At 48.4% G+C, this 25,639-nt stretch overlaps 1 protein-coding gene across 2 annotated transcripts in view; it reads left to right on the forward strand.

Annotated features, from left to right (window-relative positions):
• LOC149334648 (glucoside xylosyltransferase 1-like) overlaps positions 1–25,639 on the forward strand; it is a 222,253-nt gene that overhangs the window by 180,339 nt on the left and 16,275 nt on the right. The window contains exon 1 of one of the 2 annotated variants that reach the window (XM_089556294.1): positions 2,647–2,730. The exons of the other annotated variant lie outside the window; for it this stretch is intronic. The gene's annotated coding sequence lies outside the window, so the exon portion shown is untranslated. Of the gene's footprint in view, positions 1–2,646; positions 2,731–25,639 lie in introns of those variants that run through there. 2 annotated transcript variants of the gene reach the window in all.

Genomic DNA, 25,639 nt, shown 5'->3' on the forward strand with positions numbered 1-25,639 from the left:
CGCACTGTGCTCCTGTCACAGTTGCTAACGTATATTATCCAGCAGGAGTAAACATAACAGACCACCTGGACAGCTTGCTTGGGAACTCTAATAGGGTCATTATTGCTGGAGACTTTAACTCACATCACGTTGTCTGGGATAGCTACACTGACTCATGGTCAGATGTTATGGGCATGGATGTCGGAAAATAATGTGCGCTGCTGAAGTTCTAGGGGCATAACCTTCATACATCGAAATACGCGTTCAGTTCTCGATTTGTCCTTGGCAGCAGGTGGGGTAGGCATAGGGGCTTGGTCCACAGTTGACAGTGGTACGTCTAGTAGCCACTTGCCAATTATTTTCACCATCTTAGTGCGCCCACTCCATGATCATGGTTCGGTCCGAAAGTTAGTTAATCATCCAGCCTACAAATCATCTTTGCGCGCCTCCCTTACATCTGATGTTTGTTCCAACGAACCGACAGGGCTCAGCGAGTGTTTCATTCTGTTTTGAAAGCTACGGAGAGTTCACAGTTCATTGTGCGGTTTGCTGTTAGTAATAAATCACCATCCCTATGGTGGAACGCTGCGTGTGAGACAGCCTTCCGCCGTAGGAAAGCAGCATGGAAGAGCCTTTCGCATAACCAGAGCCCTGCTAATTTGATCAACTACAAATTTTTCTCGGCCTCGTTTGAAAGAACAATAGCAAAGGCCAAGGATGACTACATTCAAAATTTGAATACATATTTGTCAGCCCCAAACGATAGGAAGGCTTTGTACCATTTTATGGAACGAAATGTCCACTCCTCAGCCATGCAGTTAACAAGCTCGGGTGTGCTGTCTCCACATGAGGTGAAAGATGAGTTAGAAAGAATCGCACAAGGGCTCGCATTACGCTTTCATGAGCATTGCAGAGTGCCCCTGTTCGACCCCTTCCCGTGTTCAGACTAGTTGGTGGTTGACAAATCAGAACTATTAACTGTAGCTTCTTCGATGCAATCTTCGGTTCCGGGTTCGGGTGGTGTTACGGTTGGTATGTTGAAAATCTTAGCTCAATACTTCACTCACGACCTCCTCGACCTGGTCAACGCTTCATTGGAAGCTGCATGGCTGCCGCACTCCTGGAAGGTGGCGAAAATAGTATTACTCTTAAAAAATTCAAAGAAAGGATTCCATCTTGATAACATTCGGCCGATAGCTCTAACATCCAATTTGGTAAATCTCGTGGAAAGAATTGTGCACAGCCGCCTATCAAAGCATATTTCAGAAATCAACGCATTGTGTCCAGCCCAGATGGGCTTTCGCCGCGGATGCTCAATATGGTCTGCCCATGTTGATTTAGAGAGCAGAATCTGCCTTGATATGCGAGACAACGACGTATCAGCGTTAGTGACGCTTGACATTGCTAAAGCATATGTCAGTATTGAACATTCCATCCTTCTCACGAAATTGTCATTACTACCCCCGCCGTACTACGTTCATGCGTGGATGCGTGAATTTTTAGCAGGACGGCAGTTTTTTTACACTGACGGCTCCTTCACTTCAGACACCTATGCCCAGATCAGAGGTGTGCCACAAGGTTCTGTGGTTTCGCCATTTCTTTTCAATAATCTGAATGTGATATTCCCATCCACCCTGACGTTACAGTTTATGTTTATGCAGACGACATAGCCTTCTTTGCCTCGGCAACAGACATTCATGCCCCGTATCGTTGTCTTCAGGCTTACCTCAGTGCACTCGAGGTTGGCTTAATAGCATTAATCTAGTGTTAAATGTGCATAAAAGTAGTGTGTTAGTTATTCAATCCAACATGTCTATATATATCGTTACACTATCCCACGCGCAACATACTGCAGGTGGAAGCCTTGCGGTATTTAGGCATAATTTATGATGCCAGTATGGACTGACGGCCCACATCAAGAATAGCGTTGAGAAAGGAGAGCGTGCACTCGGTCGCCTACTTCGAATAAGCAATTTTTCTTGTATTCCGTTCTCTAATCTTTACGCGCATTTACTATTCCAATTCATTTTTTTAATCTCTAATTTCATCTTTAATTCCTCTGAATTCTTACCCAAAGTTAGATCATTAGTTTGGCAACCAAAAATAATCCATTAGCTTGGCACCAATTTGCCTTCTTTGGGCTCTCCTCGCTGAACCCTGGCCAATGCCCCGTCGTGGGTATGTGCCATGCCACCAAGACAACACCAACAACATCAAAAGAGTTGATGTCTAGCGCCTGTGTTGTCTTTTTCTATATTGACGTCCCTGTTTTTTAGCGCTACTACTATGTTCTCCCGAGAAACACACAAGCGTGTTTCTGAAAACGCCTCCGGACGTTTGATACACGCACAGATGATCAATGTACATAGCTGAACTAAAAGGCAATGTGTTTAGGTAATCGGCTCTAAAGGGAGACTTCGACCTTGTCTGTCTTTGACCTCGCTTTCGTTGGAATGCGTGAGATCTCTGGCAGTGGTGTTTATGCAGTCGCTTCGAGCGACGGGTTGACGAGGATATCAGCTCTGCCTACGAGCTGGCAACCCGCGCAGCTGCCGCGCAGCTGCCGCTTGCGCAGCTGCCTCTTTCGTCAACCTCCCAGTACACGCAGCGGGGTGGTTTTCGGGACGTGTCGCCGATGTTTCCCGGCGACTGCTCTCTCCATTCGTCGGCGACTGCAGGGCGGCGGCAAGAGGTGTGCGTGTGAAGCCGCCTCGGGAATCGCTCCAGCGAAAAGAAGGGAGGCAGTAAAAGGCAAGCTGCATCATTTTGACCGCCTCCGCTCGCGCGCAGCAAGCTTTTCCGAAGGAATTACGCAGAGCATTTCACGTAACTTTTGCCAAAGCTTGAAGGAAATCTATACACTGCAGCTAGGTGAAAACAGTGACATTGATTCCCAACGTGTGGCGCTCCTTTGCGTATCTTTATATTCCGCTTAATTAGTTAAATACCGAGCGGGAACCCTGAAATATCTACAATATTCATTTAGGAGCCAAAAGCGCTTTCTTGGTCCAATATTTAGGGCAGTCCCCGAGGGTGGAGTGGATTTTTAATAAGATAAAATTGCCAACCGTACTACAAATCTCTTACTATATATGTACCCAACTCTGGGGGATAGCCCTAAAAATTAGACCGACAATGCTCCCACTTCGAGTCAATTACCAATCCTCTCTTGCCCTGCCATATGCTAGCCGCTCCAGCCAGCTCAGTTGGCAGAGCTGCTGCTCCGATGAAGCGTTTGTCCCGGGTACGAATCCCTGACCAGGTCGAGTTTTTTTTAGGTATGATATTTCTGTGAAAGGTGTATGGCTTTCCTCTGTAGTCATAAGGCGGCGCATGGCTGGATGCCAATAAGCAATTACTTCATTATTAAACATTTCTTCACTGCACAGAGCGTTGAGAAAGAGAGGATTCCGTTTTTTCACGGGGAAGAATCCGACGCATGATCCGCATTGCCAGCATTCAAAGAAAGCCCGCAATATTCCCGCTACCGCTTCGTTGCGCTGCTACACGTTTTCAAGAAATACAGTTTCGGGGACCCTTAAGAAGTGTTAAAAGTGTAATTCATTGCTAACTGTGCGGTATGAAGTGGCCGCATGCAATGCCCTACCGCTCAGACTGAACGCTGCTCAGTGGTCGACGGATAGCGCCCAGCTCACGATCCAAGTGGCCATGGTTCGAGTCCCTGTTCGACCATTTTTATTTCCTGCGCAATTGCTTTTCTTTCTTCAGATGTATTGCTTAATAACGGTGAAATGACATGACAACAGGGCCCTGTAGACCAAACATGAAGTGTGTAGTGACGTCATGAATGCTGTACTTTGCGATCGTTGTGGGGTGTTTCAATCACCCGCTCGAGGTCATCTCATTGTGATGCCACGACGCTGTCTACCAATCCCGATTTCCTCGACGCGGCGAATATGACGGCGGAGTTTCCGCTGAGCGGGGGGAACCATAAGAATCACGTAAGAACATGCGTGCTCTCACCATTACGAAGTGAGCGGCCGACGCAGTTCGCAGCGGCGTCTTGGAAATTAGTCTGCACATTAATGCGAAAAATGTAAAGCGGGCGCCGTGATCTGAGATGAGTGATGGGGAGGCCACCCAAAGCCAATTAAGACGGATCTTCGATTCAGTCATGACGAAGAAAGAATGAAAGTCGGTGATGTCGTGTAGTTCAAAGCATCCTTCGATTTGTTTTTTTTTTGTTTTTTTTTTTGCGCGTATGTCATCTTTCTACCACCGATGCGAGCGGCGGCCGCCTCTTGGGCGCGGCAATCTTGAACGTCTCGCTCGTTCCAAACACTGTTGAGAGGACTACGCTATCAGTAGTACGTGAGCGCCGTCATGTTGTTTTTATTCTTAATATTTCGTCGCCTTTCTTTAAATGAGGGGGAAAAAGCATCAGGCAAGATGTATATAGCTTCAAAAAAGGGACCGGCTGCTCCTTAACCCCAGAGGAGGCTACAGAGATACACTTCCCGTTACTGAATTTTTCAAAATTTCGAATTATTCCTGGCTAAGAAACTAGTTCTGCGGAACGTAAACACACCTTGACGAGTCATGTTGTTTTTATTCTTAATATTTCGTCGCCTTTCTTTAAATGAGGAGGAAAAAGCATCAGGCAAGATGTATATAGCTTCAAAAAAGGGACCGGCTGCTCCTTAACCTTAGAGGAGGCTACAGAGATACACTTCCCGTTACTGAATTTTTCAAAATGTCGAATTATTCCTGGCTAAGAAACTAGTTCTGCGGAACGTAAACACACCTTGACGAGTCCTACGCGACGGCAAACAGTACGCGGTTGATTTAAGCCAGCTGCGGGGAACAACATTTTTCTTTATAAACCTCGGCTGAAGTAACAGCGATATCACTTTCTTAAAAGCACGGACAAAATACAGGACGCGGGCACGCTAAAGCCACAACGGGGTTTGTACCGCGCCGTCCGGCAGCAGCAACGAAATATGCTACTGTCACATATAGGTTTTATTAAAAATTTAACAAGGATTGACAATTCTTGGAACTAAGCAATGCAATCTCTTATTTGATTGCCTGACTAGCACGACTTTTTAAGTACGGATTGTGTTCATTACGGGCCATAAAATTGTTATCTCCTTAGAAAGGTTCAGTGTTAGATTTACCGCGGCTTCTCTCTGCACTTATGCCTTCATTTGGTTGCAATGGTAAATGCGCACTTCTTTACGCCTTCTGGGGCTTTCTCCACGTAGTTGGTGTTAGCTTGGCAACTACTTTAGCAGAACCTTCCCACTGTACTTCGAGCCTATTTTTCCTTGAAGGTGTCAGCAACATTACCTTGTCACCCATGCAAAACGTCCGTTGACGGGTTTTCCGATCACAGTTGACCTTAGAACGAGCCTCGGCTGATTCACGCTAGCCTCCGCGAGTTACTTAGCGTTATATAGACGATCCAGCAGAGTCAATACGAACTCTACTACAGTCGGGCCTTCCGTGCGCCTTCCCGGGCTTCGCGTATCATTCGCAAAAGTGAGCTCAGTGACCTTCCGTACACCAGTCTGTTCGGGAGTGTGGGTTCAAATCCCTCCCCTTCCACCGCTGGTCTTGGCGCTCAGGCTATCGCAAACCCGGGTGCGGTTTGGTACCGTGTTGAGCCTTCGGGCTGAAAAAAAGGCTGAATCTTCGATGCTTGGGGAAACGAAAACAAGCGAGTTTAATGGCACTCTTACGAGACTTTTTTACGTGCTTGGGAAAGAGTCAAAATTTAAAAGTTCACAGCGTCGAGCGACTGGTTGAGCCTTTTATACAGGGCCCAGAGCGTCCTTTCGCACTCAGTACCGTCCTTAAATACCCTAAGGTTCCTCCCTTCCATGAGGCGCAGAGCAATCCAGCAAGATACACATTTCCACAAGATGGGCAAAAACCGAGAGAGAGATAACTTTTATTTTTCAGCTCAAGTCCGAGCCTTCTTAGTTGCCCGTTTGGTGGGCGCTATTTATCGGCGGTGGCAGAGTAGGGCCACGTGTCCCTTGGATGCGTCGGATGTGGGCGGCGAGGAGCGGCCAGAGGGTGGGCTGCAGAGAGGTTGGTGGAGCGGTCCATCGGGCCCACGTGAGGTGAAAGGGGGAGGCAAGGTATGCGAGGAAGGTATGGTGGGAGAGTTAGTTGCGCGGGGGCATAACCAATATGTATGAATGTTGGAGGGATGCTCTCCGCACACGAGACAGGCGGGTTTGCCAGGTTTATGAAGGATATAGTGGGAATACAGTTCGCAGGGAAGGGAGTTAGTCTGTGCCTGTCGAATTAGAGAGGCGTCAGCACGGCAAAGGAAATGGGAGGGTGACGGAAGGGTTCGTCGCATGTGCCGCAAATTGCGAAGGTGTTCGCGGCGGTCCTGTCGGTGTGTAGCGCGGTCTGCCTTGGGATTATAATGGGCTGGCCAGGCAGTCGGAGGGCCCGGTGGTATTTTTTCACGGGCCAGAGCATGAGCAAGCTCATTCTCCGGTATACCTTGATGACCAGGAATCCATTCAAGGCGGACATGGAGCGTAGGGTGGGCTGTTAGGTATTGCAGCAAAGTGTCTAGGATATGGGGAGGGAGTTTTTGAGATTCGAATGAGCGTATGGCAGCCTGAGAGTCTGCACGTATGGTGATGGTGGAGGACAGGTGGTCGTGAAGCGTAATCGCTTCTGCTATGGCCAGAGTTTCTGCGTCGGTTGAGGAGGGCACTCCTGTGTGGAGATGTGTGGAGGTGCTTCGAGGGCCGACTACTGCAGTAACTACTTGGTGCTCGAGGATATGGGCATCGGTATAGTAAGTGTCGTGGCCCAGTACGGGTAAATGGTTCGCCAGTGCTTCACGCCTCCCGGGATTTATCGTTTTGAGACATGTGACGTGGAATGGGTTTTACAGTAAGACGCGGGAGGCTTTTCCACGGGGGAGCAGATGGTTGAAGCGGGGGTAGTTGGGAAATGGTGTGTCCGAAAAGGCTGAGGAGGTCTCTGCCTTGCTCGGAGGTAGAGAGGCGGTGTATCTGGGCTCGGTGGTGTGCTGCTGCGCGTTCTTCGAGGGAGTTGAAAATGGCGGCGTCTGCGATCAGAGCATTTGCGGCGTAGATGGGAACTCCCATGGCTAATCGAGTGAAGCGACGCAGAGAGGCTTCCAGTTTGCTTACTTGAGAGGATGTGAGGCGTTGATAGGGGTAGGCCTACATGACCCTCGAATAAACGAGTGCTTCTATAACTCGACGGAGTTCGTGTTCTCTGAGTCCATGCTTTTGACGAGATATGCGGGACAGCATGTGGCGAATTTGGTTCAGTTGTTGCAGGAGTTGGCTAAGCCACACGTTGCACTTGCCATCTTGTTGAAAAGTGAAGCCAAGGATCTTGATGTGGCTCCGTCGGGGAATAGGGGTTTGCGCGAGAGAGAGTTGAATGAGTTCGCGGTAGGAAGAAGCGGTTTTTTGAGGAGCGTTAGAAACCACGATGTATTCCGACTTTTCGGCGGAACAACTCATACCTATGCGGCGTGCATGCTCCTGAACGACGTCGAGGCCTTGCTGCAAAGTGGATTCTAGTTCCCCGGCGTTTCCTGTGGTAGACCAGAGAGAGATATCATCCGCATATATAGCGTGGCGTAGGCCAGGAATTTCAGCGAGTTTTCGGGGCAGTTGTTTCATTGCCAAGTTGAAAAGCATAGGTGAAAGAATGGATCCCTGTGGTGTACCTGCGGTGAGGGGAAAGGGGGCGGAAGGTGTGCCGTCGGGGCCAATGATTCGGAGGGTCCTGTCTGTAAGAAAGTCTTTGATGTAGTTGAACATGCGGACCCCAGGGCGAGTGTCTGCCAGGTTGGTGAGAATTGCGGAGTGGGCGACATTATCAAAAGCCTTTTTGATATCCACGCCGGTCAAAACTCGAAGCTGTGCGCTGCTTGGGAAGGCGTACAAATCCTCATAGATTTGCCGTCCAATGTCTTGTGTGCATACGTGGGCGCGGAATCCGACCATAGTGGGAGCAAGACAGCGATTGGTATGCAGGTGACATTCGAGGCGGGTAAGGGCCATCTTCTCCATCAGCTTCCCTAGGCAAGAAGTCATGGATATAGGTCGGAGGTTAGTGATGAGCGCAGAGGATTTTCCTGGTTTCGGAATCATAATTACGTGTGCCTCTTTCCATGCAGCGGGAATTTTCCCGGAGCGCCAAACAGTATTAATAATCTGAATAAGTTCGTCTAGTTTTGAATCGGGGAGATTACGGAGTATACCATAGGTAACTTTATCTGGGCCGGGTGCTGTGTTTCGCTTAAGGGAGCGTAGAGCAGCCTGAAGTTCGGCGAATGTAAAGTCGGAATTCATTCCTTGTTCGTCTGCTTCTTCTTCGGTGTAAGGGTATGACGGGTAGCTGGCAGGAGAAGTAGAGGATGGGTAAAATTGATTTCGGATTTGCTCAACGAGCTCTTCTTGTGAGACGGAGAGGGCCAACTGTAGCTTTTGAAGTGTGTTGCGAGGTTTACCCTGTCCAAGTAGGGTGCGCATAATGTGCCAGACTTTTGGAGTGTGGAGTCTCTCGACCATGTCATCACAGAGCTGAAGCCAGTTGTTCGTGGCTAGTTGGTCAGCGTATTCTTGGGCTGCTTGCGTTAGTTCAGCAACTTTTCTTTTCAATGCGTGGCCAGATCTACAGTTGCGCCAAGCTTTTATGGCCCGGCGACGTTGTTTCCATAGCCCAAGTAGGTGTGTGTCAATGTATGGATAGTCGGGAGATCGGTGGATATGTTTGGTGTGTTGGGAGACGGTCTCCATAATGGCGCTACACCATTTTTCGGGGTCCTCGAGTGAGACTGATAAGGAGTCGAGGGCCGGCCGAGCCTTTGGCCAGTCTACGAGCATAGTGGGAGGTAGATGTGTTCCGGGTGGTCTGGAGGGTCGCTGGGACGTGAGCGTTATCTGAAGAATACAGTGATCACTCCCCATCGTGTCACCCGTATTACTCCAAGAAGCGCGGAGATCGCTGCGAATCCATGCGAGGTCGGGGTTTGTGTCGGATTGTGCTCCACATCCTAGACGTGTAGGCATGAACGTGTCATTCAGGAGGGTGAGGTGATGAATACTGGCGAAGCGGTCGAGTTTTCGTCCGGAGGCTGAAGTACGGTCGTATCCCCATGCAGGGTGTGGGCAGTTGAAGTCACCAAGAAGGACGAAAGTAGTAGGGACATTAGAGGCAGGAAGGGCCGTATGCAAAGGTGGGATGCTGGTTTTGGAGTCGGAGGGAGTCCAGTAGCAGTTTAAAATCGTGATACGGTGACCCTGATAGGTGGAGTGTGTCAGGACATGCTCTTTCGTCCCGGAGTTGAGGTGGGATGTATCTTCCTGAATGGTGGGTATCGTGCGCCGTATGTATGTAACCGTCAAAGTCGGCGGAGGAGGGGGCGTTTGATGTCCTTTTCTCTTCATGACTATACTTGGCTGAGTGAAATGGTCGTAACCTGGCAGAGAAAAGGCACCGTGCGTTTCCTGCAGTGCGATGACGTCTGGGTTAACGCCAGTAATCTGCATGTGTTGCAAGAGGGCATTTTTCTTGCGACGAAAACCGCGGCAGTTCCACTGCCAAATAATTAGAGGGTTTTGGGGTGGGGATGTGTGTCGCATGATATCACTCATCATGCCGGTCTTCCTCCATTGTGTCGAGGTTAGGCACTAGAGGGGCGCTTGCGCGCTTTCGAGGGGGAGCATTGGAGTCTGCGTCGGGAGAGCATGGGGCAGAGGACGCGAGGGAGAGGAGATGGTGCTCTAGTTGCTCGACGCGAGCCGTCAGTTGTTGTAAGGCCAATAGGACGGGAGCAAGGGATTGCTGTATGAGAGCAATAACGTTGTCGGTAGGGAGGGGTGAAAGTGGAGTAGGTGTGGAGGGGCGTGAGTAAAACCGGTTTTGGAAGGACGGGGGAGGGGGTGCGATGGATGTGGGAGATGGACCGCTCACCTGGTGACTTGGTGGAGTCTGTGACTGCATCACGGAAGCTTGCGGTTTAGTAGAGGAGGTGGAGGTGCTGGTTGCCGCACCAGAAGTGGTGGACGGTGGCCGCTTGGCAGAGGGCTTGGTTCGAGATTGACTTCTTTGCGCGGTCTCGTGCCCCGGGCTGTTGCTGCTGCTGCTGCAGGAGAGCTGAAGGGCCTCGTAGCGGTTCGAGGTAGGCAGGGGCGGCCAGATGGTCGCGTCGGCTTTAGGGGGTGGAGGGACGGCGCGGGCGTGATGGCGTCGTTGGGCGCGGTGCCACTTTAGGACTGCAGCGTCGGCGTCTTTCCTTGCGGGGCACTCAGGATGAGACGGTGTGTGGTCGCCCTTGCAGTTCCAGCAGTGTGGTTCACATTCATGCGGGGTAGTCGTTGGGTCTTGGTCAGGAGGAAACGGTTGGCTGCAAATCGAGCACCGAACAAGGCTAGGCTTGTTAGGACAGACGTCGGCACGGTGTCCTATGGCGTGACAATGCGTGCATTGTTTGCTGTGCGGCTTTTGCGGGTAGACGCGGTACACTCCGCTGTAGAAGACGGCATAGCGTGGTAGACGGGGCCCTTCGACGGTGAGCAGAAGTGTGTTGGTACGTCCGAGACGGCGGGCGCTTAGGAGTCGGGTCCCGTCAACACGAAGGTTAGCGGCAAAGTCGTCTTCGGTAAAGTCCATGGTGATGCCGTGTATAACACCACGGGCGTTAAGGGGGTCGTTAGCTACGTACGAGGTGACTTCGTACTGTATGTTGTTCAGTGAAACTTGCTTGAGTTGGAGCAGCTTGTCCGCAGCGGCTGGGCGGTGGGTATCGATGGCCAAGATGTTTAGCGAGGTGCGGAGTTTGATGTAGGTATTGTCACGTTCAGTCTTGGTTAGGCGGGCGGAATCCATGACGGACCGACAGAGCACAGGGAATAAAGTGTTGCCGAGGTTGAGGTGGTTCGCAAATTTCATGACGATCGTGGCTGCGGTGGCTTGCCGGGGCGCCGCGGGAGCACAGTGCTTGTGATTCAGCGCCTGGGCTGCTGACTGGCTAGGCGAGCTCCCCGCCGTTCCGGCTGCGAGCATGCTGGCGAGCGCGGGGGGCGTTGCCCCGGCGGTGCAGATGTAGGCTTGGCTTAGCGCGCCCGGCGTGGGCGGCCAGCCAGATGCAGATGTGCCAAAAAACGGCGCAGAACGCTTGGAATTTTGGTTACCAGGCGTACAGGCGATGAAGTAGCGCTCCTGTAGAACGGTTGGTGGCGATCCGAGGTCAGGAACCTGGACGTAGACGTGATTTTGCTGGAGCTCGGTGTGCGCACAGCCGATCACGGTGGCGCTGGTGGCGCCCTCCCGGGAAAAATCGAAATTGTGCAGCACTGTAGCAGGAGGAATCACTCGTTGCACAGTCAACCCATGGGAACGGGAGAGGAGAAAGTGACAGTCCGCTGCTAATTCCTGTAGTGACGCAAAAGTGCTGCAAGCGGCTCAGTGTCACCGAAAACGCACGTGGTTATTGCGACGCCGCGGGCCTCAAATGCGGCGAGCTCTCTACGGTGGGGCCGGCTCCTGACGGAAACGGGCTTGATGGCTCCGCCCCTTTATTTCCCCGAACGGGCGCCCTTGGTTCCGTCCGTGGTCGGTCGCTGTCCCCGGACGTCCTTTTCCGGGAAGTCCATCTCCACACCGCGAAACTTGAGAAAATCGCACAGGCGCTTTCACGGCGTGGAAAACTTCTTTTGGGTTGTCGTCTGGTCAAACGCGGGTTGCAAGCATAGTCATAACAACACCTCTTTCTTCTTCCCGTTTACTCCCTGCATATAAATCGCAATGTATTTCCGTACAGTGGAAGGCATCGTTGGTTTGGTGCACCGAATGAATTGATCGAATGAATTTCCGGTCTTGAATGTGTTATGTGCAGCCGTATATAGCACCAAACGGTTCGAGTAGCCAACTCACGAATTTTAAATTTTCAAACTTACAGCGGCTGACAGATTTCCGGCTTAAATATTTATTCTGCGCACAAACGTTTTTGTAATGCAGCCGACATAACTTTAACTGAGTAGCACTTGTAGCTCGGCGTGTTGGTGCATACTCAGGCAAGATACAGTAGCTGGAAATGCGAACACGGACGTGTTGGAGGAAGCGCTCGCCATGTTCCCTCACCACGTTTGTGTTCGCCTTTTGCGCTACTGCGTATTTCCGGATATAAGTTTATTAATGCGAGAGCATTATATGACCATGTACGCGTCATCGAAAAGTGCCCGTAATTTTATCCGCACGTTCATGTCTTTCTATAAAGATATACGAAAAAAATTGGATTGCATTAGGTACTGGGGCAAAAATTTCGCCAAATTACAAATTTGTTTCATGTGGAGTAATAGGTTGATGAATTAAACGCCAAAACACACCTACATGTCGCCATAGCCATGGGCGTTGATATACCAATTGGACTTCAGAATAGCCATGGCGTCCACATAGTATGTGGTCGTTTCGCCTTGACAATGATCCAAAGCTGGTCACCGCACGTATCCGAAAAAAACACAAAACATTAAAGAATAATAAACAATACAGGGAGAAAATCAGGACAGGGAAAGGCCCCTGCATTTCCGCTCTTAAGCAGACCTTAGTGCAATCCTGTTATATCTTTGTTTGATTTGTTCCCAACTTCGTCTTAAAGAAAGTGAGGAGGGTGGAGAGATCTCTGATCTCTACTTTGAACTTGCAGAGAGGGCTCATAAAATAACCTAAATAAGGAGTGAGAGTGGCAGTCAGCAAACTTATGCTTAAACTATGGTAGGAAGCCTGTACGTCAGTAGTTCTTTAAGACACGCGGATATAGTTATCTTTGTCATAACCATCATAACCATCATTAGCATAACAGCGTCTAGAGGCATATAAAGACCTCTTCCGCATCTCTTCAGTTAAACCTCAGCTGTGCCAAGTATTTATCCTCACAAACTTCCTTAAGTCCACCGCCCACGTAACTTTCTGCCTTCCCCCTCCCGTTTCTCGATTTCTCTCAAGACTGCCATTCCCGCCGGCAGCTCTTCAGATGCGATCCCTGAGAGAGGAATTTGCAGCGGCAGCCACCCCAAGACTAGGCCAATGTTCGTGGTAGATGGCTCAACAAACTGAGCTACTCGTGCGGTGTAGGAAACAATGCACATATGATATTGCGCAAGCCATACACTCATACGTCATGAAAATTTCGTAAATTATTTCAACAGACACGGTTTCTAGCATGCACGTGTTCACCCATGCACGTGTTCACACAGCTGAACACTTTGGCTTTAGACAGCCATTAAGACGGGCCTAACTCACGGAACAGTACACAGAATGGCAAGAAAACAAAGCGCAAGTTCCGAGAAACACTTAAGGCAGGAAGCTGGGCTAGTAGGTGTTTAGATTGAGAGGACATAGTAGTAGAGCAAAAAAAAAACAGGGGTGACAGGGTAGAAGAAGACAGAACAGGCGCTAGACATAACAGAATTGATGTCTAGCGGCTGTGTTGCCTTTTTCTACCTTGTCATGCCTGTTTTTTAGCGCTACTACTAAGTCCTCAGCAGCGATGGCGTAGAGATAGAGCATCCGCCTCGCGTGCAAGAGGACCGGGGTCCGAATCCCGGTGCCACGCTATTCTCCACCGGATAAAAAAAAAAAAAAAAACTCCGCGTGTCGATGGAATTGCATAACCAGGCTTGGAGTGCGGCCTGATTTCGGTGACCAGAACCGACAACGCACTTCCTCATCAGAACAGGATTTGGCCACCCTGGTGTAGTACTTGGCCACAACCTTCTATGAACAAACCAATTAACCCTCGGCCCTCAGTCCCCAGCGGCTGCGGAGCAACTGACCAAGGCGGCGGTCAGATCTGTGACGCAGCGGAGGGTGCTAAGAATCTCTGGCTCCGGACAGGCCGCCATTGGAAACTGAACCGGGCAACGTTTAACGCAAGAACCTTATCAAGTGAGGCTAGCTTAGCAGTGCTACTGGAGGAATTAGCCGGCATTAAATGGGATGTCATAGGGTTTAGTGAGGTTAGGAGGACAGATGAGGCGTATACAGTACTAAAGGGCGGGCATGTACTGTGCTATCGTGGATTAGCAGATAGGCGAGAACTAGGTATGGGATTTCTCATAAATCAGGATATAGCTGGCAAAATCGAGGAGTTTTACAGTATTAACGAGAGAGTCGAAGCTATCGTAATTAGGCTTAATAAGAGGTACAAGCTGAAGGGGGGTGCAGGCCTACGCGCCTAAATCAAGCCATGATGACCAGATAGTAGAAAGCTTCTATGAGGATCTGAATCGGCAATGACCAAAGCAAAATCACAGTACACTGTACTGATGGGCGACTTTAATGCAAAGGTAGGTAAAAATCAGGCTGGAGACAAGGCGGTAGGTGACTATGGCATAGGTTCTAGAAACAGTAGGGGAGAGTTATTAGTAGAGTTCGCAGATAGAAATAATTTACGGATTATGAATACCTTCTTCCACAAACGAGCAAACAGGAAGCGGACGTGGAAGAGCCCCAATGGTGAGACTAAAAATGAAATAGACTTCATACTATGTGCATACCCTGGCATCGTAGAGGATGTGGATGTCCTCAGTAAGGTACGCTGCAGCGACCACAGAATGGTAAGGTCTCGTATTAGCTTAGATTTGAAGAAGGAACGTAGGAAACTGGTGAAGCGAGAGGCTAATAACGAGTTAGCATTAAGAGGGAAGGTAGAGGAATTCAGAATGTCGCTGCAAAACAGATTTTCCGCTTTAACTGAAGAAGACGACCGTAGTGTTGAAACAATGAATGATAATCTTACAGCTATCGTTACAGAGTGCGCCGCAGAAGTAGGTGGTAGGATGGTTCGACAGGATACCAACAAGCTATCTCAGGAGACAAAAGATCTGATTAAGAAACGTCAAAGCATGAGGACGTCTAACTCCACAGACAGCATAGAACTAGCAGAGCTATCTAAGTTAATAAGTACGCGCAAGGTAGCCGACATAAGAAAGTTTAACATGGAGAAAATCGAGCATGCTCTAAGGAATGGAGCTAGCCTAAAATCAGTGAGGAGAAAACTGGGCATAGGTAAAAACCAGATGTATGGGCTAAAAGACAAACAGGGCAATGTCATCAGCAATATGGAGAAGATAGTTGAATTAGCCGAAGAGTTCTACACAAATCTCTACAGTAGCGAATGTAATCATCAAGTTACTGAGGGAGTCATTCGAGCACAGCAATGGGACATCCCACCAGTAACGAAGGAGGAAGTAAAGAAAGCCTTAGGAGCAATGCAAAGAGGGAAAGCAGCTGGTGGGGATCAGGTAACAGCAGATTTGCTGAAGGACGGAGGAGAGATTGTGCTACAAAAACTAGCCACCCTGTATACGCAATGCCTTGTGACCTCGAGAGTACCAGAAGCTTGGAAGAACGCTAACATTATCTTAATTCATAAGAAAGGAGACGTCAAGGACTTGAAGAATTACAGACCGATCAGCTTATTGTCTGTTGCCTACAAGGTATATACTAAGGTAATCGCTAATAGAGTCAGGACAACCTTGGACTTTAGTCAACCAAATGATCAGGCAGGCTTTCGTAAAGGATACTCGACAATAGACCACATTCACACTATCAATCAGGTGATAGAGAAATGCGCAGAATGTAACCAACCCCTATATATAGCTTTCATTGATTACGAGAAAGCATTCGACTCAGTGCAAACCTCAGCTGTCATGCAGGCATTGCGGAATCAGGGTGTGGAAGAGTGCTATGTGAAAATATTGGAAGATATTTATTACGATTGCACAGCTACTATAGATCTCCATAAAGTCAGCAATAAAATTCCAATACGGAAAGGTGTCAGGCAGGGAGACACGATCTCGCCAATGCTCTTCACTGCCTGCTTACAGGATGTATTCCGGGGACTGGAATGGGAAGAGTTGGGGATAAGAGTTAATGGAGAATACCTGAGTAATTTGCGATTCGCTGATGACATTGCCTCGCTAAGCCACTCGGGGTAAGAACTGCAAAGCATGATCAATCAGCTCGACAGGCAGAGTAGAACGGTGGGGCTAAGAATTAACATGCAGAAAACCAAAGTAATGTTCAATAGCCTTGCAAGAGAACAGCAGTTCGCAATTGGTAGCGAGGTGCTGGAACTCGTAAGAGAATATGTCTACTTAGGGCAGGTAGTGACCGCAGATCCGGATCATGAGAGGGAAATAACTAGAAGAATAAGAATGGGGTGGAGCGCGTATGGCAGGTTCTCTCAGGTCATGAATGGTAGCTTACCAATATCCCTGAAGAGAAAAGTATATAACAGCTGTATCCTACCGGTACTCACCTATGGGGCAGAAACGTGGAGGCTAACAAAGAGGGTTCAGCTTAAGTTAAGAAGAACGCAGCGAGCTATGGAAAGGAAAATGATAGGTGTAACGTTAAGAGATCGGAGGAGGGCGGAGTGGGTGAGGGAACAAACGCGGGTTAATGACATGGTAGTTGAAATCAAGAGGAAGAAGTGGGCTTGGGCAGGGCATGTAAAGAGAAGGCAAGATAACCGCTGGTCCTTAAGGGTAACGGAGTGGATTCCAAGAGAAAGCAAACGTAGCAGGGGACGGCAGAAAGTTAGGTGGGCGGATGAGATTAAGAAGTTTGCGGGGATATAGTGGCGGCAACTAGCAAAGGACAGGGTTAATTGGAGAGATATGGGAGAGGCTTTTGCCCTGCAGTGGGTGTAGTCAGGCTGATGATGATGACTAAGTCCTCCCGAGAAACACCAAAGCGTGCTGCGGAAAACGCCTCCAGATGTTTGATACACGCACAGATAATCGATGTACATAGTTAAAATAAGAAGCAATGTGTTTATGTGTGCGCTAAAGCGAGACTTTGACCTTGTCTGTCGGCCGATGAGGCACTGCTGGCGAGTGCGTATTTCGGTCGAGTGCAGTTCCTCGCTTTCCTTGGAATGCGTGAGATCTCTGGCAGTGGTGTTTATGCAGTCGCTTCGAGCGACGGGTTGACGAGGATATCAGCTCTGCCGACGTGCTCGCAACCCGCGCAGCTGCCGCTTTCGTCAACCTCCCCCTGCACGCAGCCGGGGGACCTTCTCCGGGAAGGTCATCTCCACTCCGCGAAACTTGAGAAAATCGCACAGGCGCTTTCTCAGCACGGAATCCTTTTTTTGGGGTTGTCGTCTGGTCAAACGCGGGTTGCAAGCATAGTCATAACAACACCTCTTTCTTCTTCCCGTTTACTCCCTGTATATAAATTGCAATGCATTTCGGTACAGTGGACGGCATCGTTGATTTGGATTCAGTCCTCGATCTTAGTTTCACCAAATTTTCTAGTAAGGCTCTTCGCCGAAGTCTGCTTAATATACGGTAATATAGTTTCTATCACTGACCAACATTGCTTGCGAACTGACCTTGATGCAGTAACCGCATAGAGCGCATCTTGGCTTATGCCACTTAATACTTCTAAAACTAAGCTCATGTCTTTACCTACCGGTTCTAGCGCTACCACAAGTTATTTCCTAAATAAGGACTCTGTCGAGCTTGAAACTACTTACAAGTACCTCGGAGTTCACCTGCAGTCATACTTAACATGACTTAACCGCATTAATCTAACCTTACCATGCGTCAACCGCTTATTCGGCCTACTAATGCACAACCTCAGACTGGCTCCACCGCATCTAAAGAAACTTACGTTCACCACACTCATTCTTCCGACGATCGAATATGCATCAGCCGTCTGGGATTCTGACCAATCCAATCTCGAACCTAACATTGAGTGCTTGTAGAACCGTGCTGTGCGTTTTATTTTTTAAGAATACTGACATGCTACCAGCGCCACTGCCTTAAAAAATCGCGCAGAATGAGTCCTCTATTACTGCCGTAAACTATCACGACTAGCACTTTTTTATATACTGTATCACCGTCTACTGCTTCACCCGGATTTTTTCCATTCACCACCAGCCGTCTTTCCACGGCTTGACCATACTCACAAAAGTCAAACGCATCGCGTGTCGGTCATCTGCATTTGCGTAGTCATTCATACCATGCACTATGATAGAGTGGAAAAATTTACCAGCGCACATAGCCATTGAATCCAACGCCTTCGCATTTCTTGAAGTCATCCGCAGCGACGTTGGCATTTGAAGTGTGTTTTTTTTCTCTCTTGTAGTGCTTCTGTGTTTACTTCTGCTCTTTTCGTGCCCTATACGTGCACTATAGTATTTTTGATTTCCGTTATGCCTTATTGTCTTCTTTAAACCTATATTTTGTGCTATATTGTTTTCTATCACCTGCTTCTTTATTTACTTTCTTTTGTTTAATTATTTTTCATATTATACCTAGCCGGTTCGTTATTGCTTTATTCGTTCTTTCATTCGTTGTTTTGTATTTTTTTATTATTTTATATTGTTTATTTAGCATGTTCCTAATACGTGTACTTTTTTACCCAGACCCTCCCCCTCCCACATGTAGTACCTTTGAAAGAGGGCCTTTAGGGATATGTTGAATAAATCAATAAATAAACTTCCCGGTCTCTTGCATAACAAAGGGACTTACCGCGATTGTTCATGATCTTTTCTTTCTCGAGCCAATATCAAGGTATGTATCAGCGTGATCCATGGTACAACTGTAGGGGCTAACAATATAGTATAAACCACGCTCGGGGACAATGGACACCGCGTACGGAGCGCCCTTTTCCCTCTCTTTGCGTAACATAATTGGAAAGGTTCGCTGCCTTTGTGCGCAAACGTCTTAATGGCATTGAAGTTTGAGCTTTTCTCTGGAAAAGGGACACAGGAGCAGCTTGAAGAAGGACGACGAAGACTGCGCTGTGTTATCACCGTGCTTTTTGAAGCTTGCGCTGTCTCATTGTTCCGTCGGTTTCTCTCATGAGCTTCCGCCTCGAAGCCACGTTTAGGCGGAAGTCAGCCCTTGTGCGGGAATTTCATTTCATTTAATTTATTTGTCCCTTAAAGGCCCGAAGGCATTACATGATGGGGGGGCGTACATACAGGTTGGAGGGTAGTGGCAGAGAACACAAAAAAAAGAAAGGGGGAAAAATACACGGGGTACAAAAAGTCTTTTCTTGGGCTAGTTAGTTTTTCATGCTGTAGGTGTTGGCAGCGCTCACGAGACACGGACGGACAGAAAAGTTCAAAGGCGCCAAACCATACGCACACACACACACAGGAGAAGAAAGACGAGACAGAGCGCCACTCACAACTGATTTAATGTGCAGAAAAAACACGTACATATATGTCCCTGTCGGCGCATGCGCAAGGCAGACATTCAGCTTCATGAAGATAAGCAGCGATCAAAAAACGCTTTTTCAGCCTTATACAGGTTTATCGACGTTTCACTGACGCACAAGTTGCCCCTCTTTTCGATATGGAATGCTTCTATCAGTTCCCTGGCTTTTGTCACACTACTCTTTGCCAAAATACGCACATCAGAAAAGCATGGTTCACAAGTACGCGACGGGCAGGTTCTGATGTGCATGGGTAAATGGGGGCCATCTTTATTCTGTTCTACATTTCTTTGGTGTTCTCTGATCCGCTCATTGACACATCGCCCGGTTTGTCCGATGTAGGAACTGCCGCAGGAGAGGGGAACTTCGTATACAACCCCTACCGCACATTTCGTGAACGGTCGCCCGTGCCTGGTACCGCAGCCACTTTCTTTTACTTTTTCTTTTCTTTTGGCTATTCGAGAGCCAAGGCTTCCGAGCTTTTGGGGGGCGGTAAAAACGAGTGGCACCCCATGCCTACTCGCAACCTTCTTCAGGTTGTGGGCCAACTTGTGCACATACGGCACAGCCACCGGTCTCACCTCTTCTCGAGGGACCTCCTCCCCTACTCCTGCTACCTTCTTCTTCAACTTCCCTAGGAGGCTTTCGGCAACCTGTGTCACGACCGAACCAGGGAACCCAGCTGAAGCCAGCCTAACCAATTGATTATCAAAACTCTGTCGCATCTTGTGAACACATGACTTCCCTAGAGCAGACTCAAGGCAAAGTGAAGCAATTCCTCTTTTAACTAGTTTTGAATGCGAAGAGTCGAATGGCAGAAGCCCCTTTTTTGCACGTGGAGCATATGCCCAACACACCTGATCCATACAGAACTCAATGTTTAAATCTAAAAACTGTAAAAGATTGTTTTCAGGCAGTTCATAAGTAAAATCCAAGCCTTTTCCATGTTGTCTAAAAAGGGATAAAACACTGTTTACTGTACCAGCGAAGTTAGAGCTGCCGAACTTAGTTAAAACAATCAAGAAATCGTCAATGTATCTAAAAACTTTAAAAACTAAGGACGGCAGCTCTAACCTCGCTGGTACAGTAAACAGTGTTTTATCCCCTTTTTAGACAACATGGAAAAGGCTTGGATTTTACTTATGAACTGCCTGAAAACAATCTTTTACAGTTTTTAGATTTAAACATTGAGTTCTGTATGGATCAGGTGTGTTGGGCATATGCTCCACGTGCAAAAAAGGGGCTTCTGCCATTCGACTCTTCGCATTCAAAACTAGTTAAAAGAGGAATTGCTTCACTTTGCCTTGAGTCTGCTCTAGGGAAGTCATGTGTTCACAAGATGCGACAGAGTTTTGATAATCAATTGGTTAGGCTGGCTTCAGCTGGGTTCCCTGGTTCGGTCGTGACACAGGTTGCCGAAAGCCTCCTACGGAAGTTGAAGAAGAAGGTAGCAGGAGTAGGGGAGGAGGTCCCTCGAGAAGAGGTGAGACCGGTGGCTGTGCCGTATGTGCACAAGTTGGCCCACAACCTGAAGAAGGTTGCGAGTAGGCATGGGGTGCCACTCGTTTTTACCGCCCCCCAAAAGCTCGGAAGCCTTTGCTCTGGAATAGCCAAAAGAAAAGAAAAAGTAAAAGAAAGTGGCTGCGGTACCAGGCACGGGCGACCGTTCACGAAATGTGCGGTAGGGGTTGTATACGAAGTTCCCCTCTCCTGCGGCAGTTCCTACATCGGACAAACCGGGCGATGTGTCAATGAGCGGATCAGAGAACACCAAAGAAATGTAGAACAGAATAAAGATGGCCCCCATTTACCCATGCACATCAGAACCTGCCCGTCGCGTACTTGTGAACCATGCTTTTCTGATGTGCGTATTTTGGCAAAGAGTAGTGTGACAAAAGCCAGGGAACTGATAGAAGCATTCCATATCGAAAAAAGGGGCAACTTGTGCGTCAGTGAAACGTCGATAAACCTGTATAAGGCTGAAAAAGCGTTTTTTGATCGCTGCTTATCTTCATGAAGCTGAATGTCTGCCTTGCGCATGCGCCGACAGGGACATATATGTACGTGTTTTTTCTGCACATTAAATCAGTTGTGAGTGGCGCTCTGTCTCGTCTTTCTTCTCCTGTGTGTGTGTGTGCGTATGGTTTGGCGCCTTTGAATTTAATTATGAATAACTACCAACTAGCCCAACAACAAGTTCTTCTAGGACAGAAAAGGGAACGAAACTCAGCGCTGACTTTCAACTGAGCTTTATTGGAAAAAGAAGTGACTTTTATACAAAAATTTTTAACATGTGACTCAGAAGATGTCAAAACGTCCTACTACATGTGCCATCTAAAATCACTGATACTCTAGATAAAAACTCTGAAAAACATGAATGGAAAACACTGAAAGACACGTGCCGCTTAAACCAACTAAAGGGTGTCATGATCAACAACGGTGAAGGAACAACAATCGAAAAAAGTGCGCTGCAAACACCTACAGTACAAAAAGAGTACAATAATAAGAGTACAAACTAAAAGCAAGAAATAAACATACAAAAAGAAAACAAGGAACAGTTGGCACTTCGGTGTCGCAGTATGAATATGTTTATGAGAAGTGATTAGCCAGTTTCCAGCGGAAAAGGTGGCGATCGGAGCATGCTATTATGTTGTCGGGAAGGCCATTCCAGAGCACTATGGCGTCGGGAAAAAATGAACTGCTCATTGCGGAGGTGCGGGTTTTAATGCGTGCGATTGGGTTACTGTGGTTTAGGCGGGATGACGTACGTGGGGGTGGCTGCAGCAACAAATGTCTTGGTGAGCGATAAAAGAAAGAGTTAAAGAGGCATAGACGGGAAATAACACGGCGAGTTGCTAGCGTTTGAAGGCCGAGGGATCGTTTTAGTAATGTTACGCTGGCATTTCTTGAGTACTGCGATGTAATGAAACGGGCGGCGCGATTTTGAATGGCTTCAAGGTCTGGGATGAGATACGATTGTGATGGATGCCAGACAGATGACACGTACTCCAATTTAGGACGTACAAATGTTATGTATGCCAACTTTTTTACTTCAGGTGATGCAGATTTTCGATTGCGCCGGAGAAAACCAAGTGTGCGTGATGCTTTGGAACAGATGGTCTGAATGTGTGTTGTCCATGACAGTGATGATGTGATGTGTACTCCTAGGTATTTATAAGATGATGTTCTGGTGACGGCGACCGATTTTATGTTGTAAGTGCTATCAATAACTGTGTTCTTGCGGGAGAATGATATGGATTGGCATTTATTTAGATTAAGAGGCATGTGCCATTTGTCACACCACGCTGAGATAGTGGTTAGATCCTGTTGAAGAGCGGCAATGGCTCTTCAACAGGATCTACAGGATTTACTGTAGATCCTGTTGTAAATCCTGTAATCCTTGTAAATCCTTAAATCCTTGTAATCCTTAAATCCTGTAATCCATGTAAAGCTGTAAATCCTTCAACAGGATTTACAGCCACATCCACGGCTGGCGCCGTGGATGGGGCTGTAAATTACGCAATCATCTGCGAATAAACGTAGCGTGGAATCTATGTTGTTTGGTAGGTCTTTGGTGTAGATGAGGAATAAAAGAGGTGATAAGCCTGCACCTTGAGGTACGCCGGATGTTACGTCGGTAAAAGCTGAGCGACAGTTATTATCACAGGTGTTTCGGAAGACGTCCGGACCATCGCCCTGTGCCTACTCAAACCGTATTTTGCCAGCCTACGTACACCTAGGCCAATTGCTGGCCGACTGTCAGCCTAGCCATCGAGCTAGGCCTAGCTCGCTAACTCTCCGCCAGGAACTGAGCGCCCAGGGACCTGCAATTATAGAATACGCCGCGGAAGGAGAGAAAATATCCCCGTCGGAGCTCGCGGACGGAAAATGGGAAACCGTTGTAGGGTACCACGACCGACCACGAAGCCAGAAGACTAAACGTTGCGCATCTACCGACGACGAGCGTGAGCAGCAGCACGGCCGACGGGAGTCGAACCGGAATTTTCCACAGGGAAAGAACGGGAAAAGGCTGCTTGCCTTTCGCAATAAAGCTCTTCTCCCGCGCTTACCGACCGATGATTACAAAACCGTCTGCCGACCGCAAGATTGGAATATGAGAGATTTTGAATCCGCACTACTACTCTTCTGCGCCTATGAGGTGGCCAGGCTGCCGTATGAGACGGTGAACTGTGAAGTAGGAGTCAATTCGGCCAAGAACACCCTCATGCTATGCACGCCCGACCGTCAAGGGGCGAATGCGCCGGACACCAGTCAATGCCCAGGAAGAGGGAACAGGGCGCTACCGGAAAAGGAGGCGCCCAGAGCCGGAACAACTCCAGCTCCTTCCCGCCACTGGGGAGCCCTGCAGGGAAGGAGAACAGAAGCTGAGCCGAGGACAGAGCGACAGCCGCTCCAGCAAGAAGATGAGCTGGTCGGCAGAGGCCTCCCAATCTACTGACTTTCGAGAGAAGAAATTTCAAATGCAATTAGAATCCCGAGAAATTGCCAGCCTTAAGAAAGAGTTGGCTGAAATTAAACACCTCTTGCAAGCGTCTCAGGGAAAGACAGCCACTGCGGCTAGAACGGCACCCACCGCGTCCCAGGCTTCGACCAATAAGTGGAATGGAAGCAGGTGCCATTCCCCCCATTTCTTCCACGGCGGCCCAGGCATCGACCAATAACGCGACGGAAACAGACGCCAGAATAGCAACTAAGAGACCGCTTCCTACAAAGGAAGGCGACAAATACAAATGAAAGGTGGAGGCGTCGGAATCAGACACCCCGCAGGCGTTGAAAGCGCCGACCAAACTCTGAGCGGACATCAATATTCTGTCAGAGAGAACTAACGCTGTATCAACGGAACAAGCAACCATCCAAGGCTTCGTTACCGCCAAATTTGCAGAGATATTCGCTTTGCAACACTTCATCCTTAGCATTACCTTCCCCACGACAAAATTCGAAAAGAAATCCGAAGAATTATGAACCACGGATTGCGACAAGTTCAGGGAACTTCGCAATGAAGCAGCTCCAAAGGAGATAACTAACCTTAGTGAGTGGGCAAGCTCCCTGAATGAGGATGTCAGCGCCACTAGCGTTGTGGTGTCAGTTGACAAGGAGGAACAGATTGCACGCTCAAAACTCTTACACCTATGGGAGGTAGATAAATGCCTCCAAAAACGATTTACAAAGCAAAAACACAACAAGCGACTCCTCAAAAAAATAGCTGAAATTGAGAGGCGAATCGAGGAACATACACTCCAAAGACAACAAAAGCTTAAACGGGGATATTAGCCAATTCTAGAACTGGCAGGAGTATTCTAACCAGGCTTGCAATTCACTTTTAACCTATGAATCAAGACGCTAAAGTACACTTGCCCCGCACTATAGGGCAGCCCCACTAATCAAACTATTTCCCAAAAACATGCACCACATACACCATGAGGGTAGAAGAGAAACACGAGCCAGAGCCTTACTTATTAGATACGGACAGTGCGCCGGAACATTTTATGCAGATGTGGCAGAATACAAATATACGAATGCCTTTTCAATTGTGTCTGTGAGCGAGAACTGTGACTACATCACCTCGGCTACAATCAACACTAAATCCTCTGAAGCAGCAGAAGAGGCAGCTATAGCCCTCACCCTAGCCCATGCCCGAGAGACCATCATTCTCAGCGACTACAAAATGGCTATAAATAATTTCGCAAAAGGGCGAATTCCAAACACCTCTCTTAGGATCCTTAACGCCAACAAATTTGCGCCAAATTTTTCCAAACTCATATAGGTACCAGCCAATTCGGGGAATACGGGGAACGAGGTTTCCTCGACCGGGCAGTGGATGTGCATGGCTCGCTGAATTTCACGATGGAAAAGCTCCTAGCCCTAGGACTACACAACACTTTCGATGAATTGAGAGAGGCACAACTAGTCTCCCAACTGCGCAGACTACATCAGACCCCATCTGGCAGGGAGCTCCTAAAGAAACTGGGCTGCGCCGATCAAATTCAAGAGATACAGAGGACGAATATCGCAACACACTAAAAGTAACGCCAATACCCCGGAACATGGATCCTAACCTACACAAAGCACGCAGAGAGGCAAGGGCTGAATACCTACAAAAGACATTAGCACCCCAAGAAACGACGGTATATGTGGACGCAGCCACATACACCAGAGCAGCGGGGTAGCACAACAGCAATGCGGTAACAACGGTGATTGACTCGACTCTACGCGAGATCACCAGCGCATCACTACAAGTCTGTACGATAGTCGAGGCTGAGGAAGCGGCCGTCGCTCTAGGGGCAGCGGAGGGCTATCGATCTAAACGGCCTCTAAAAATCCTTAAGACTCACAAACAGCATGCCGCAACTACCTACGTGGCAGAATAGGGCACAGAGCGCTCCGCATACTCCACTCTGGGGGCCACATAACAGAACGACAAACA

This window comes from Amblyomma mixtum, chromosome 8 (assembly GCF_055824585.1).
Source record: "Amblyomma mixtum isolate Tamu chromosome 8, ASM5582458v1, whole genome shotgun sequence".
In the NCBI taxonomy this organism is placed as follows: domain Eukaryota; kingdom Metazoa; phylum Arthropoda; class Arachnida; order Ixodida; family Ixodidae; genus Amblyomma; species Amblyomma mixtum.